This window comes from Pleurodeles waltl, chromosome 1_1 (assembly GCF_031143425.1).
Source record: "Pleurodeles waltl isolate 20211129_DDA chromosome 1_1, aPleWal1.hap1.20221129, whole genome shotgun sequence".
Lineage (NCBI taxonomy): Eukaryota > Metazoa > Chordata > Amphibia > Caudata > Salamandridae > Pleurodeles > Pleurodeles waltl.
The window spans coordinates 799,532,213-799,544,638 of NC_090436.1; the positions used below are offsets into that span (position 1 = coordinate 799,532,213).

At 43.5% G+C, this 12,426-nt stretch overlaps 1 protein-coding gene across 2 annotated transcripts in view; it reads left to right on the forward strand.

Moving 5' to 3' along the window:
* The window catches only part of TUT7 (terminal uridylyl transferase 7), a 1,097,449-nt gene that overhangs the window by 665,385 nt on the left and 419,638 nt on the right, over window positions 1–12,426 (forward strand). The gene's annotated exons all lie outside the window — the stretch shown is intronic.

Genomic DNA, 12,426 nt, shown 5'->3' on the forward strand with positions numbered 1-12,426 from the left:
CATTCCTCTCCTCCAGGTTCACCACACCTCAGATTTCTAATCACGTTGTGTTTTGCTGGAAAACTGTTACGGTCACCTCTTGTGGCATTTAGTTGAGCTCCATTTCCATCTACTGAAGACCTAACTCTGTCTGCACCTTATTCCGACAAAAAGAAAATGGCAGAAGAGTCCATAAAGGGCTTATTTAGGCCCTATAATTCTTGTGGTAAGATGAGGCTTTTTTTTTTCCTCTGAGGACCTTCAAAAGGGTTATGGCTACCCTGATCTTAAACTTAACGACTCAAATATTGCAGAACTTTTCCTGCTGAGACACTAAAAGATAGCAAAGCAAGGCTTCTTTTAAGGCTTCAAAACAGAAACTTAGGGCATATGTACGAACACATTTTCCCATTGACACAGAATGGGAAAAACCCTTTGCTACATCTGGCCCTTAATCACTAACTTCAGATAAAACACCGAAGACAGATATGGTAAAGAGTTGGGTGAGGAGCCACCTGAAAAAATATCAAAAGGGACAGAAAAAAGCAAGTCTGGCATGTGTCCTGATCAGAAGAAATCGAGTTGTACAACACCTCCAGGATTCTCTAAACCAATAAAATTAAGGTCAAAACCTTACGCTCCTTTTGAAACTGCATTGAATTCTCAAGTATCAAGAAGCCTATCTCTGATCCTCCTCACATATCACACACGTCGGCTTTAAAGAAGATGGTTGTGGTGTCTATGTTGATCACTACTACCAAAGTATAAATTGCATCTCTAACATAAACATTAATCTCAACGATGTCTTCGGCATCGACGAGACAGTCTACAACATGATCAAAACCGAAGACTGCTGCTTTGTCATCGATGGACGATCTTATGGTGCCATTGTCGACGAATGCTCCGTTGACCACACCGTCGACGGCTACACCAATGACCAGTATAGCACCTCCGGCTGCGACACAGGGATTCTTCAGCACAAGATTGTAACCTCAAAGTCAGCTTTGTCGACGGCCATTACTAAGCCTTTAATAAGACCAGAACAAACCTTACGGAGCAAGGTTTCCCCTTTGCCACTAGTATTACTTCTAGAAATAGGAGGTGCTGATGAGGATTAAGATGATAGACCTTTCAGGGCTGCAAGTAGCCCATCACAGCTGCATGTAAAATGCCAGGAAAAATGGATGAGGAATATTATTAGGGGGAGGCAACTTACTTGCCTGGAGATTTCTCGTTTATAGAGAGGCACCATGACAAAAGAAGATCCTATGAAGAGTTTCATGATTATTCTTATGAGGAAACATTTGAGGAACAGACATTTCAGGAACCAATGATGCAGGTTCTTATAGCTCTGGTTACAGTCCTTCACTAGATGCTTGATTACTATAAGAGATTTCTGGAAAGGGGAACTACACCCCAACTGCAGCTGCAAAGTCTGATTTCCCCAGCTGGTACTTCATCACATTCTCCTGTTCTAATGAAATAAGAAAAGACTCCGGTTGTACAGCAACAAGGTATTCCACAACCAAGACATTTGGAACCAATTACTATTTATGATGATTATGTGGCTCAGGACAACAAGGATGAAGAGCCTGAATAAAGCAAAATACTTCATGATTAGGCTACAAAAAGGGAAGCGGATGGGATGGTTATGTTGCACAAATTTCCACCTCTTCAACACCTCTAGTGCCCAGTTTGCCACCAGATAATGAGGGCGTCCATGCCCTATTAGAAAGGGCTGGTAAGAGGTTTGATCTGCCAGTACCTGTTAAACAAACAGGCTTCTTCCTATACGATTTCAAAGAAACAACAAGGAAATCTGAGAGATCTATACACATAGTGAAGTATATTTGGGCAAAAGGCCTTAAACTCATGAAAAACATTACTATGGTCGCTGCCGTAATACCTAGACTTGACAAGAAATTCAAGGCCCCAGAAATATCTCCAGCTGTCTAATAGGTCTTCTGAAGCCAGATTCTCTAGTTATAAAGGCGACGCAGCTGCAGTCAAACAATCCTACTAAGCCGTATTCAGCTCCTCCTGAGAAGGAAGGTTGGATAACATCGGAATGTGTTTTTCGCCTTGGCTGCTATGACCATAAGGGCGTACAGTGCATTAGCCATCCTGGGCCGGTGTGATCAGACTTAAAGCAAGTTATAGGACAAATAAACACAAGAAGAAAAATCTATCCTTCGGGTGGGGTGAAGAGAAGACATCCTCTGAAATTATTGATACTGCAATGGATGTAGCATTGAGTTTCTTCAGGCAAATGGCTGGAGCAGCAGTCTGAAGATAGTAAGGCTAGTTCAAACCTACATCGTTTCGACCTGAAGTACAGTTAAATATTTTGGATATTCTGTATAATGGAGAAGCTGTTCTTGGGAAGCATATTGACGATGCACTTCAATCAATAAAGGCTGATACGGAAAAAATGCAAACATCATTAGGAGTACTCCAGCAACGCTGGTTTCAGTTACTTTGTGGTGGTAGAGGTAGAGGTCAATACACCTTCAGAGGAGGCTGTCACTCTAACAGATATCAACCTTATCTTAACCAACAATAGGGATATCCGCAAGAATTCACCCACCACTATCGCCCTCCACCATCGTGGGCCTTCTCCAGACAACCCAATAGAAGGGAATTAGCTAGTTTAGAGAGAGTACACTCGTCCTTCAGAAGACAGTGACAAAGGTCATGACACCGTTTCCCTCTCTTCATTCAGCTCCCTTGAATGTAACAGAGACTCTTTGCAACTTTTATAGAAACTAGAGAGCCATCTCTTTGGGCTGTTGGGTGTTGGACATCATCCAACATGGTAATACCCTAGAATTTACACCAGAATCTCATTGAAAATCACCTCATAGGAGGTCACATCAACCAACACCTTAGTCTGTTAAAAGAGGAAATAAAGTTGCTAATGGTGAAGGGAGCAATCAAAGAGGTGCCATTAGCACCCAGAAACACAACTTCATCCTACTGTAGAAGAAAAATGGAGGCAAGTATTAGATTTGAGGCAGCTCAACAAGTACCTCAAAAAACATAATTCAGAATGGTTACACAGCAGGATATCATTCAGCTGCTAAACCTAGGGAGTCATATCTACCTGATGCTTAGTTCCAAGATCCCATACATGTCAAACACCGGAGGTATGTCAGATTCAAGGTGGCTGGATTTTTACTGCCAATTCAAAGCCTTCCTTTTTGGATTAAAATCGGCTCCAAGAATTTTCACCAAGTGCATGGCACCGGTAGCAGCTTACCTGATGAGAAGTAAACATCAGAGGGTGATTGGCTAATAAAAGCAACTTTATTCCAGGCTGCAGTGTGTCCCACAAGAGCATGCTGTCAAATATTCAAACACTTAAGTCTCAAACTAAACAAGGAAAAATCATACTTTAATCCAAACAAATGAATTACATTCCTAGGGGCAATTCTGGACACAAGACTCTGCAAGGCCGTTCCTGCATAAGTAAGGGTTACCACAATAAGGCTAGCTTCTGTCTCTTAAAAAAAACTACCACTGCAGGAACAAATAGACCAACAACGGAAACAGGAGTTGGAATCTTTTGAGATATCATTAGAATAATGTTGGAAATGGTAGAATACGTGATATGATGAATGATAGAAGACATAATTTCCATGGGATTAACTTTTCTTAACTAGCCACCAAACTACGTCATGACAACAGATGCGTCCATGGAGGGATAGGGAGCACATCTCCAGGATTTGGAAATTAGTGGCAAATGGCTGACCAAAGGCAGAAAGAGGCAAATAAATTTAATAGAAATAAGAGCTGTGGCCCTGGAGCTCTGTGCTTTCTTGCCAAGAATAAAAGGATCTAGGGTAATGGTTTAAACGGACAACAGAGCCACAATGTTTTATTTAAATGAGCAAGGAGGAACAAAAATAACATCTACTGTCCAAGGAGGCGAAAGACATTTGGAACTGATATTTACACACCAAACTTTCCATTTAACTGCAGCATGTGCAAGGCAAGGAAAACCCTTGGGGGGATGATCTAAGCAGATCATTAAGGGACTGCCACCAATGGGAGATGTCACAAACACACCTTTCGAAAATATTCAACAAAAGGGAAAAACAACCTTAGACCTGTTCACTACCCCCACTCAGTCACAAATGCCTGTATTATGCAAGCCGGTACATGAACAATGTGTCTTGGGTGGAACGCCTTTTAGATTTCATTGACATAAATATTTGCATACTCCTTTTGACCACTGCCTCTGAATCCTCGGATTCTGAACAAATTGAAGAGAGAACCATGTTGAATTATCCTAACAGCTTCAGCATGGTCAAGATTGTTTTGGTACATGGAACTTACCCATATGTCTTATACAATCGCTAGTAGGTAGTTATAGTTAGGGCCTAATTTCCACAGGAAAAGCATTTCTTGACTTGGCTATATCTGTGTCACAGTTTGACGAATCTTCATGAAATTTTCCATAAAAGTGTCCTCCTAGGTCTTGTATATTGAAAGTTTTGGGGTGATCCGTCAAGCTGGTTCTAGAAAGGGGGGGGGTGTAAAAAAAAAAGTGTGTTTCCTGGTTAATCTCCAGAGGGATTTTAGCCAGAACTGCACCCGGAATCGCTGGACTTAATTACACCAAATTTGGCAGAAAGGATCTCTTGGTCCAGAAAGTGCCCTTTTGTTATTTGGTGTAAATTCATACAGTAGTTTTTGAGATATTCAAAGAAAACCAAATTTGTATATCCAGGCAGAGCGTAAGCACAGATCTCATGGTGAGGTCTGATTGGCTGTCAGCACTTCAACCAGAAAGTTTAAGTACTGGCAGCCATCTTGGGACTAATATACATGATAGCACCCATTGAAACGCATTGTAGTGAATGGCAGGTTTTGAGGGTCACAAAAAGGAGAATGTGTATGAAGGGTGATAAATGATTTTAAATACAATATAAGTCATTTGTTGGTAAGGTAATATTACCCTGTGAAAAAGCCTTCTGCTGGGAGTTCATGAATCATGTTTGAGAGAAAACGGTTTTCTCGGGATTTTCCATAGATGTTATGGAAGGTGCTTTTGAAACTAAAGTGAGAGCATATTTTCTGTAAATTCACACTATCTTTCTCAGCCATATGAGAATGAAGTCTGATGTTCTCAGTAAAACATGTACTTCCAACAGGAGCAGCCTTTCAGTTGATTGCCTTGAGTTCTACTGCAGCTTCCCACAGTGTTCTAAAGAACAACTAGAGTGTTTAACAGTCTTAATTACAGGGGCAGCTCCTCTATAAGTGCAAAGGAGCATCAACCCCCAGCCAGCAGCAGCTGCTGCAAACCTTTTCCCAAAAAACTATCATAAACTCTTTTTATGATCGTTTTTTGGGAAATGGGGCAGGCCATGGGCTCCCAGTCTGCCTGGAAGACCCCTGGCTGGGTGCTCTCAGCTAATTCTGCGCTGCTTTGAGCAGCGTCAGGTTTGGCCGCAGGGAGCCTGGGAGCCTGATCCTGCAGTCGACGAGGGACAGAGCGGCGGCATGCAGCGGAGGAGGTAAGTGTTTGGTTTTTTTAAAATTATTTTTTATTTAATTTCATTTTTGTCACCCCCAGCCCCTGCGCGGTTTGATTTTGTCATAGAAATGGTGGTTAGTGCTGTAGAAAGAAAAAATAGGAAACACTTTAACTGATTTCTCAATTATCTTCCTCTTCTTTTTCATTAAAACATTTTGAGATATAGACTGAAACAGGCACTTTCAACACCAGCAGCAGATTGCTACTTAACTTCCTGGTGATCAGCAGCTTTACTACAATGTTTTAATGAGCAACTAGAGTGCTAACATTCTGAATTAATGCACATTTGGCACATCTGACCGCCATCTTGATTGAATCGAAGTGGAAAACTTAAAGCAATTCCTCCTGAGCGTCTTCCCGACCATGAACGATTGGTCGACCACACTAAAGGCATACCCCTGTGATGCAAAAGCACCCCAATCCACAATTCATGTGGTTTTATTCTGTAAATTTTATGCCTACCAGAGGAAGCGCCTAGTAGTCCCACTTTTAAGGTCAATCAACCTCCCCCAGTGTCGTACAGCTTACGTCTGCCTTCAGTCACTATCCTCTTTAGAGTCGTGTGGAACTCTGGCTAACTTTTTATGCTCTGTACTAAAGATAAGGAAATCTATGGGGGTGGTGATGTAATTGTAATTTATTGTGATAGGGATTTTATCGATACACTAGATAGTTTGTCGTTGTGTGTTCTCATTTTTTTTTACTATTTTACTTATTTAATTTTATATATTGAAATGTATTATAATTGGATATTTTTATGACTTTTATGACTTGTTGAAAGTCGAATAAAGTTTGTGTATATATATAAATTTCTCCTGAGGATACTGCAGTAAATGAGGAGATCAGGGAGCTTCATAACAAATGTCTCCCAATATAGCCACCAGAGAAAAAAGAGGCCAAATTTAGTACAAATATCACCCAAATGCCGCCCAAGTACAGCCCAATAACCGAAGTGTGCAAACATTTTCATGTTTTGTTTTTTTGCAGTTTTATATAGCGCAGACTTGACCCGAAGGTATTGTAGTGCTTTATATTATCATCAGTTACATTACACAATGGCACATTCCTTTTGGGCTTTAGGCATGGGGAGATTAGGTGATTTGCCCAGAATCACAGGATGTCGAGCTGATGCCGAAACTCGAGCCTGGTTCCCCAGTTGCAAAGCCTGCAACTCTGGCCATAAGGCCACATTCCGTCCCTTAAGTGTAACATATAATCAAGTGATCAACTGGATAAAAAAATCAAAATAGCAAATGATTTTAAAGTGCTTTTTGGCTATTTGAGAACTCAGAAAATATGTCCTCATTTTAGTTTTTTAGTGCCCTAACCATAACTTCAATAGGACTAAAATCCTCTCATTTTATATAATCTATACAGGAAATGCTTTTGACATTACAGTTTTGATTACATCAAGATAATGTCAGGCATGCCACACTTTTGTAATAAATATAGAATGTTAACAATCTAGTTGTTCATTGGAATACTGTGGGGAGGCAGATGTCAGGAGCACAGACGCAGATGGTTGAGGGCAGGGAGGAGGGTGCATAGGCAATAAGTTGACCACTCTGGGCAGACAGGAAGGAAAGTGGCAGCACAACGGCCATGGTGGGCCAAAGGGAGGAGGCAGGGGCATGCACAAAGGACCTTGGAGGACAGAGGGGATTGGTAGAGGCTGGACACAAATGAGAGAGCAGGGAAAGTGGCTTCACAACAGACCAAACAGGGTAGGCAGGAGGAGCAGTTGCAGCACAACAGAACATGGAGGGCAGAAGGGAGTGACAGCAAAATGCACCATAGAGGACAGGAGTGAGGGGATAGAGGCATGGAACTCCGACAGGCAGGGTGGAGGTGGCAGGGACAGCCGTCAGTCATCTGTTCATTCTAGGCTGGTGGAATGGGCAGTGGCAGCTCAACAGAATGCTCAGGGTAGATAGGAGGGGCAGCGGCAAGTCCTTGGAACATGATGGGCATAAAGGAGGGAGCAAGGGCAAGAACACAGACATCAGAGGGCAGGGGTAAGGAGGGTGGGGGCAGCAAGCTAAGCACAGAGGCTAGGCTGGAAAGCAGTGATGAGACCTCAAATTAGGCAACGGAGGGCAGGAGAAGTGGGCAGGGACATCAAGCTAAATGGAAGGTAGTGGCAGCACATTGGACATGCAGGGTAAGAGGGAGAAGACTAGTGCATGGACTTGGACAACAGAGGATAGGGAGGACATGATGGGGAAGCAAGCTAATTGTTCGGGGCAGGCGGGAAGGGCAGTGGCAGGACATCAGCCACACAGGGCTGTAATGAGGTAGCAGGGGCATGGACTTAAACAATGGATGGCAAGGGGGGGTAGGAGCAGAAAGCTTGGGTGAGGGCAGCACAAGGCCAGGCCCTGCGTCCACCCTCCACCCCCCCAACACCAAGGCCCACCCTACCCCTCACCATGCATTGCGATAAAAAAAAATAAAAAAAAAAAACAGAAATTCACAAAAAAAAGATCTTGGGGACATAATAGTTGAGAAATAGAATTAAAATAAAACTTAGAAATTCACTAAAAAAAACAAAGATTCCAGGGACGTTATAGTTAGGTTCAGATTTTACACGCACAAAGCCTTAGAAATTCAGCCCTCGCCATGCACAGTTTTCTCATCATTAATTTTACAGCAAATTTTATAGTGATATCAATGATGTCATAGAAGAAATTATGAGTGATATATTATCTGGGCTGATTAGCAGTGCATGACGAAGGCGCAAGTTACAGTTACCTTAGGTCATGAGTTATATTTACTTGAAATAGCTAACAGCTGAATTTCTATGGTTTTGTGCGTGTAAAATCTGAACCTAATGTAGTAAGTACTCTGACCACGGGATGACAATAAGTACTGGTTTATTAGTAGAGGCTACACAGTTGTGGAGCAGCACAGCCAGCGAGCATCCAGGGCATGTTCAGTTCATACAATGCAAAAACAACAAGTGATGGACGGAATGCTGAACATTGTCAAACACTCACCCCCAGTCATAGATCTGGGTTTAATCCATCGTTCTTTTGCTCACCATGCCACCCCAGTTTGGACCCAGCCATATGCAAATCAGTCTTGACCCTGTTCCTCATGGGAACAGTCCAGACCGAACTGCCAAGCCAGGTCCTCACTGGACCGGAAACAAGCATCCTGGGACCGGTTTCAGGGTTTCACCCCTCATCAGCCAGGCTAGCTTGAATCCAGTGGCATGGGAAGCACGGGACCCACGTCTGGGCATACCCTTCCCACTTAACTGCTCAACACTTCCCATATCACCATTCTAAGAACGTTCCTATTCACAGGCCAGCACCAGAATGTATTACATCATCACAGTAATCATCACAGTACTACACCTAACTACTCTAACATTATATATATATATATATATATATATATATATATATATATATATATATATATATACACACACACACATATACACATACACGATGGCATGTGTAGCTGCAGATACACATGCTATGCATATTCTGCCATCTAGTGTTGGACTCGGAGTGTTACAAGTTGTTTTTCTTCAAAGAAGTGTTTTCGAGTCATGGGATCGAGTGACTCCTCCTCTTCGGCTCCATTGCGCATGGGCATTGTCTCCATTGTTTTCTTTCCACCATCGGGTCCGGACGTGTTTCTTTTCCTTCCGATAGTTAGAGTCGGAAAAGTTCTAAAACTCGCGAATTCTCATAGGTATTGTTTAGACCGTCTACCTTCTTCTATCGACACTTCGGTACAGTCGGGTCAAACATCTTTACTCTGCCTTCGTTGGCGCCCGCGCCCAACTCTGCTCTAGTCAGGCTGACCACATGGAAGCCGCATGGACCGGACCCCATTCCGCTTTTGTCCTCGGTGCCACGCAAAATTTCCCTACACAGACCAGCATCTCCACTGTAATCCCTGTCTCTCCCCAGACCATCGGGAAGAAAATTGTGGGGCCTGCAGATCCTTCCGTTCAGAGAAAACTCTCCGAGACAGAAGAGCACGAAGACTCGAGATGGCGTCCAAGACCACCGAACGTCTCGACGTCAAGGAAGAGGAGATCATGCACGCGGCAGTGTCCGTCCGAGGGTCCGGCTCTGAACAGGAGTCCGAGGAGGACAGACCGGTCACAGCAGGACAGCACGTGAGTACGCCTGCCCCTGTCCCAGCCAAGCCCAAACATAAGGCCTTGGGAATGCCACTGCCGGAAGGCCATGGCTCGACCTGTAAAAAGACCTTCGGTGACCAGCCAACTACTTCGGCACCGAAAAAGGCCACGCCACCGAAGCCTTCAGGGTCGAGCCGAAGCACTGTCTCCGAAACTATCAGACATCGATCCTTCGAGTCAAAACCTTGAAAATCGCTTTCGGAGCCGAGGCCAACATCCACTCCCAGCCTTTCGATACCAAAAAAAACAGCTTCGGAGCCGAAAAGGCCAGTTTACACAGAGGAACATGGACTTTCACAAGTACTTAAAGAAAGCCAAAGAATCTCGGAGGAACATTCACAAATGGAGGATATAGATGAAAGGCAAGCCAGAATTCATATTCAGAAGGACACTGACAAAATTATAACTGCAGCTCCTCTGAAGCCTAAGAGGAAACTGGCCTTTCAGGAACAATTGGACACTGCTCAGCCACCGGCTAAAGTGCCAAAGACTAAACAAAAATCTCCACCTCCTCAATTTTCTCCTCCTCAGTCTCCTCCTCACTCTCCTCACTTGCTTGTCTCTCCCTCTACTACTCACACACCTGTACAATCTCCTGTACATTCATTTGATTCACAACAAGACAATGTGGATCCATGGGATCTGAATGATTCAGATCCCATTCCCGATAACAACCCAGACTGCTATCCTTCCAAGCCATCACCACCGGAGGATAGTACCGGATATACTCCGGTTTTAGCTAAGGCGGCATCCTACCACAATGTTGCCATGCACACTGAGCCCTTAGAGGATAACTTTTTAACACACTGTCCACTACACACACCACCTATCAGTCTCTTCCCATGCTTCCAGGCATGTTAAAGCATGCACACCAAATATTTCAAGAGTCAGTAAAGGCTAGGATAAATACTCCTAGAGTGGATAAAAAGTATAAGCCATCTCCCCCTGCTCCTGCCTTTATTACACAACAATTACCTCCTGACTCTGCAGTCGTAAGCGCAGACAGGAAGAGAGCAAACTCCCAGTCATCCGGAGTTACACCCCCACCAGACAAGGAGAGCAGAAAATTTGATGCTGCGGGCAAAAGGGTGGCATCGCAGGCAGCCAATCAATGGAGGATAGCCAACTCTCAAGCAATGTTGGCTAGATATGATAGGGCCCACTGGGATGAGATGAAGGATATAATACAACATCTCCCCAAAGACCAACAAAAAAGGGCATAACAAATAGTCGAGGAAGGGCAGGCTATTACAAACAACCAAATCAGGTCAGCCCTAGATTCTGCAGACACAGCAGCTAGAACAATCAACACTGCTGTCACTATACGAAGACATGCATGGCTTAGGTCTTCAGAATTTAAGCCTGAAATTCAACAGGCATTCCTTAATATGCTGTTTAATCAAAAATAGCTTTTTGCCCCCGAGGTAGACACAGCTATTGAGAAAATGAAGAAAGATTCAGACACCGCTAAAGCCATGGGGGATTTGTATACGATGCAATACAGGGGGTCATTTCGGAAACCCCAATACAGAGGTGGATTTAGAACCCAAACACCTGAGGCATCCACCTCACAAACAAAATCAACCTACCAACCTCAATATCAAAGAGGTGGGTTTAAAGGCAATTACAGTGGCCAATACCTCAGAGGCAGGGGAAAATATCAATCAACCAAGCAAGCCTCACAGCAGCCAAAGCAGTGACTTACTCCAGCTCTTCCCAACTCACACCTCGCCTGTGGGGGGAAGACTGCAAAGGTTCCACACCAATTGGCTACCCATTACAACAGACAACTGGGTATTATCTATTATCCGCAATGGTTATTGCATAGAATTGGCACAAATTCCTCCAAATATTCCACCAAAACCACACAAACTCTCCACCCAACATATCATCATGTTGCAAGAAGAAGTAAAATCTCTATTACTCAAACAAGCGATAGAGCTTGTGCCACAAGATCAAATAGGAACAAGAGCTTACTCACTGTATTTCCTCATCCCCAAAATAGATGGAACCTTAAGACCAATATTAGATCTCAGAACCCTCAATCTTTACATCCTGTCAGAACACTTTCACATGGTAACACAATAGGATGTGGTCCCACTGCTACAGCTGCAAGATTTCATGGCAACATTAGACCTCAAGGATGCGTATTTTCACATACCCATCCATCCAGCGCACAGAAAATACCTCAGGTTTGTAATTCAGGGACACATTATCAGTTCAAAGTGTTACCCTTCGGAATAACAACAGCTCCCAAAGTATTCACAAAATGCCTGGCAGTAGTAGCTGCCTACCTAAGAAGACAACACATTCATGTCTTCCCATATCTTGACAATTGGCTAATAAAATCCAACAGTCATACACAGTGTCAAAACCATACGCATTATGTAATGCAAACTCTACACACCCTAGGGTTCTCCATAAACTACCAAATATCGCGCCTACAACCTGGGCAAATTAAATAGTATTTAGGAGCCACAATAAATACACAAACAGCACTTGCAAGCCCAAGTCCACAAAGAATACAAGCATTTCGCAATGTAGTGGCACAAATACAGCCAGCCCAACAGCACACTGTCAAATTCGTCATGAAACTGTTGGGCATGATGGCATCCTGTATCGCTATTGTCCCACATGCAAGACTAAACATGCGGCCTTTACAACAGTGCCTTGCACAGCAATGGTCACAGGCACAGGGTCAACTTCACGATCTGGTGTTTATAGACCGCCAAACATGCATATC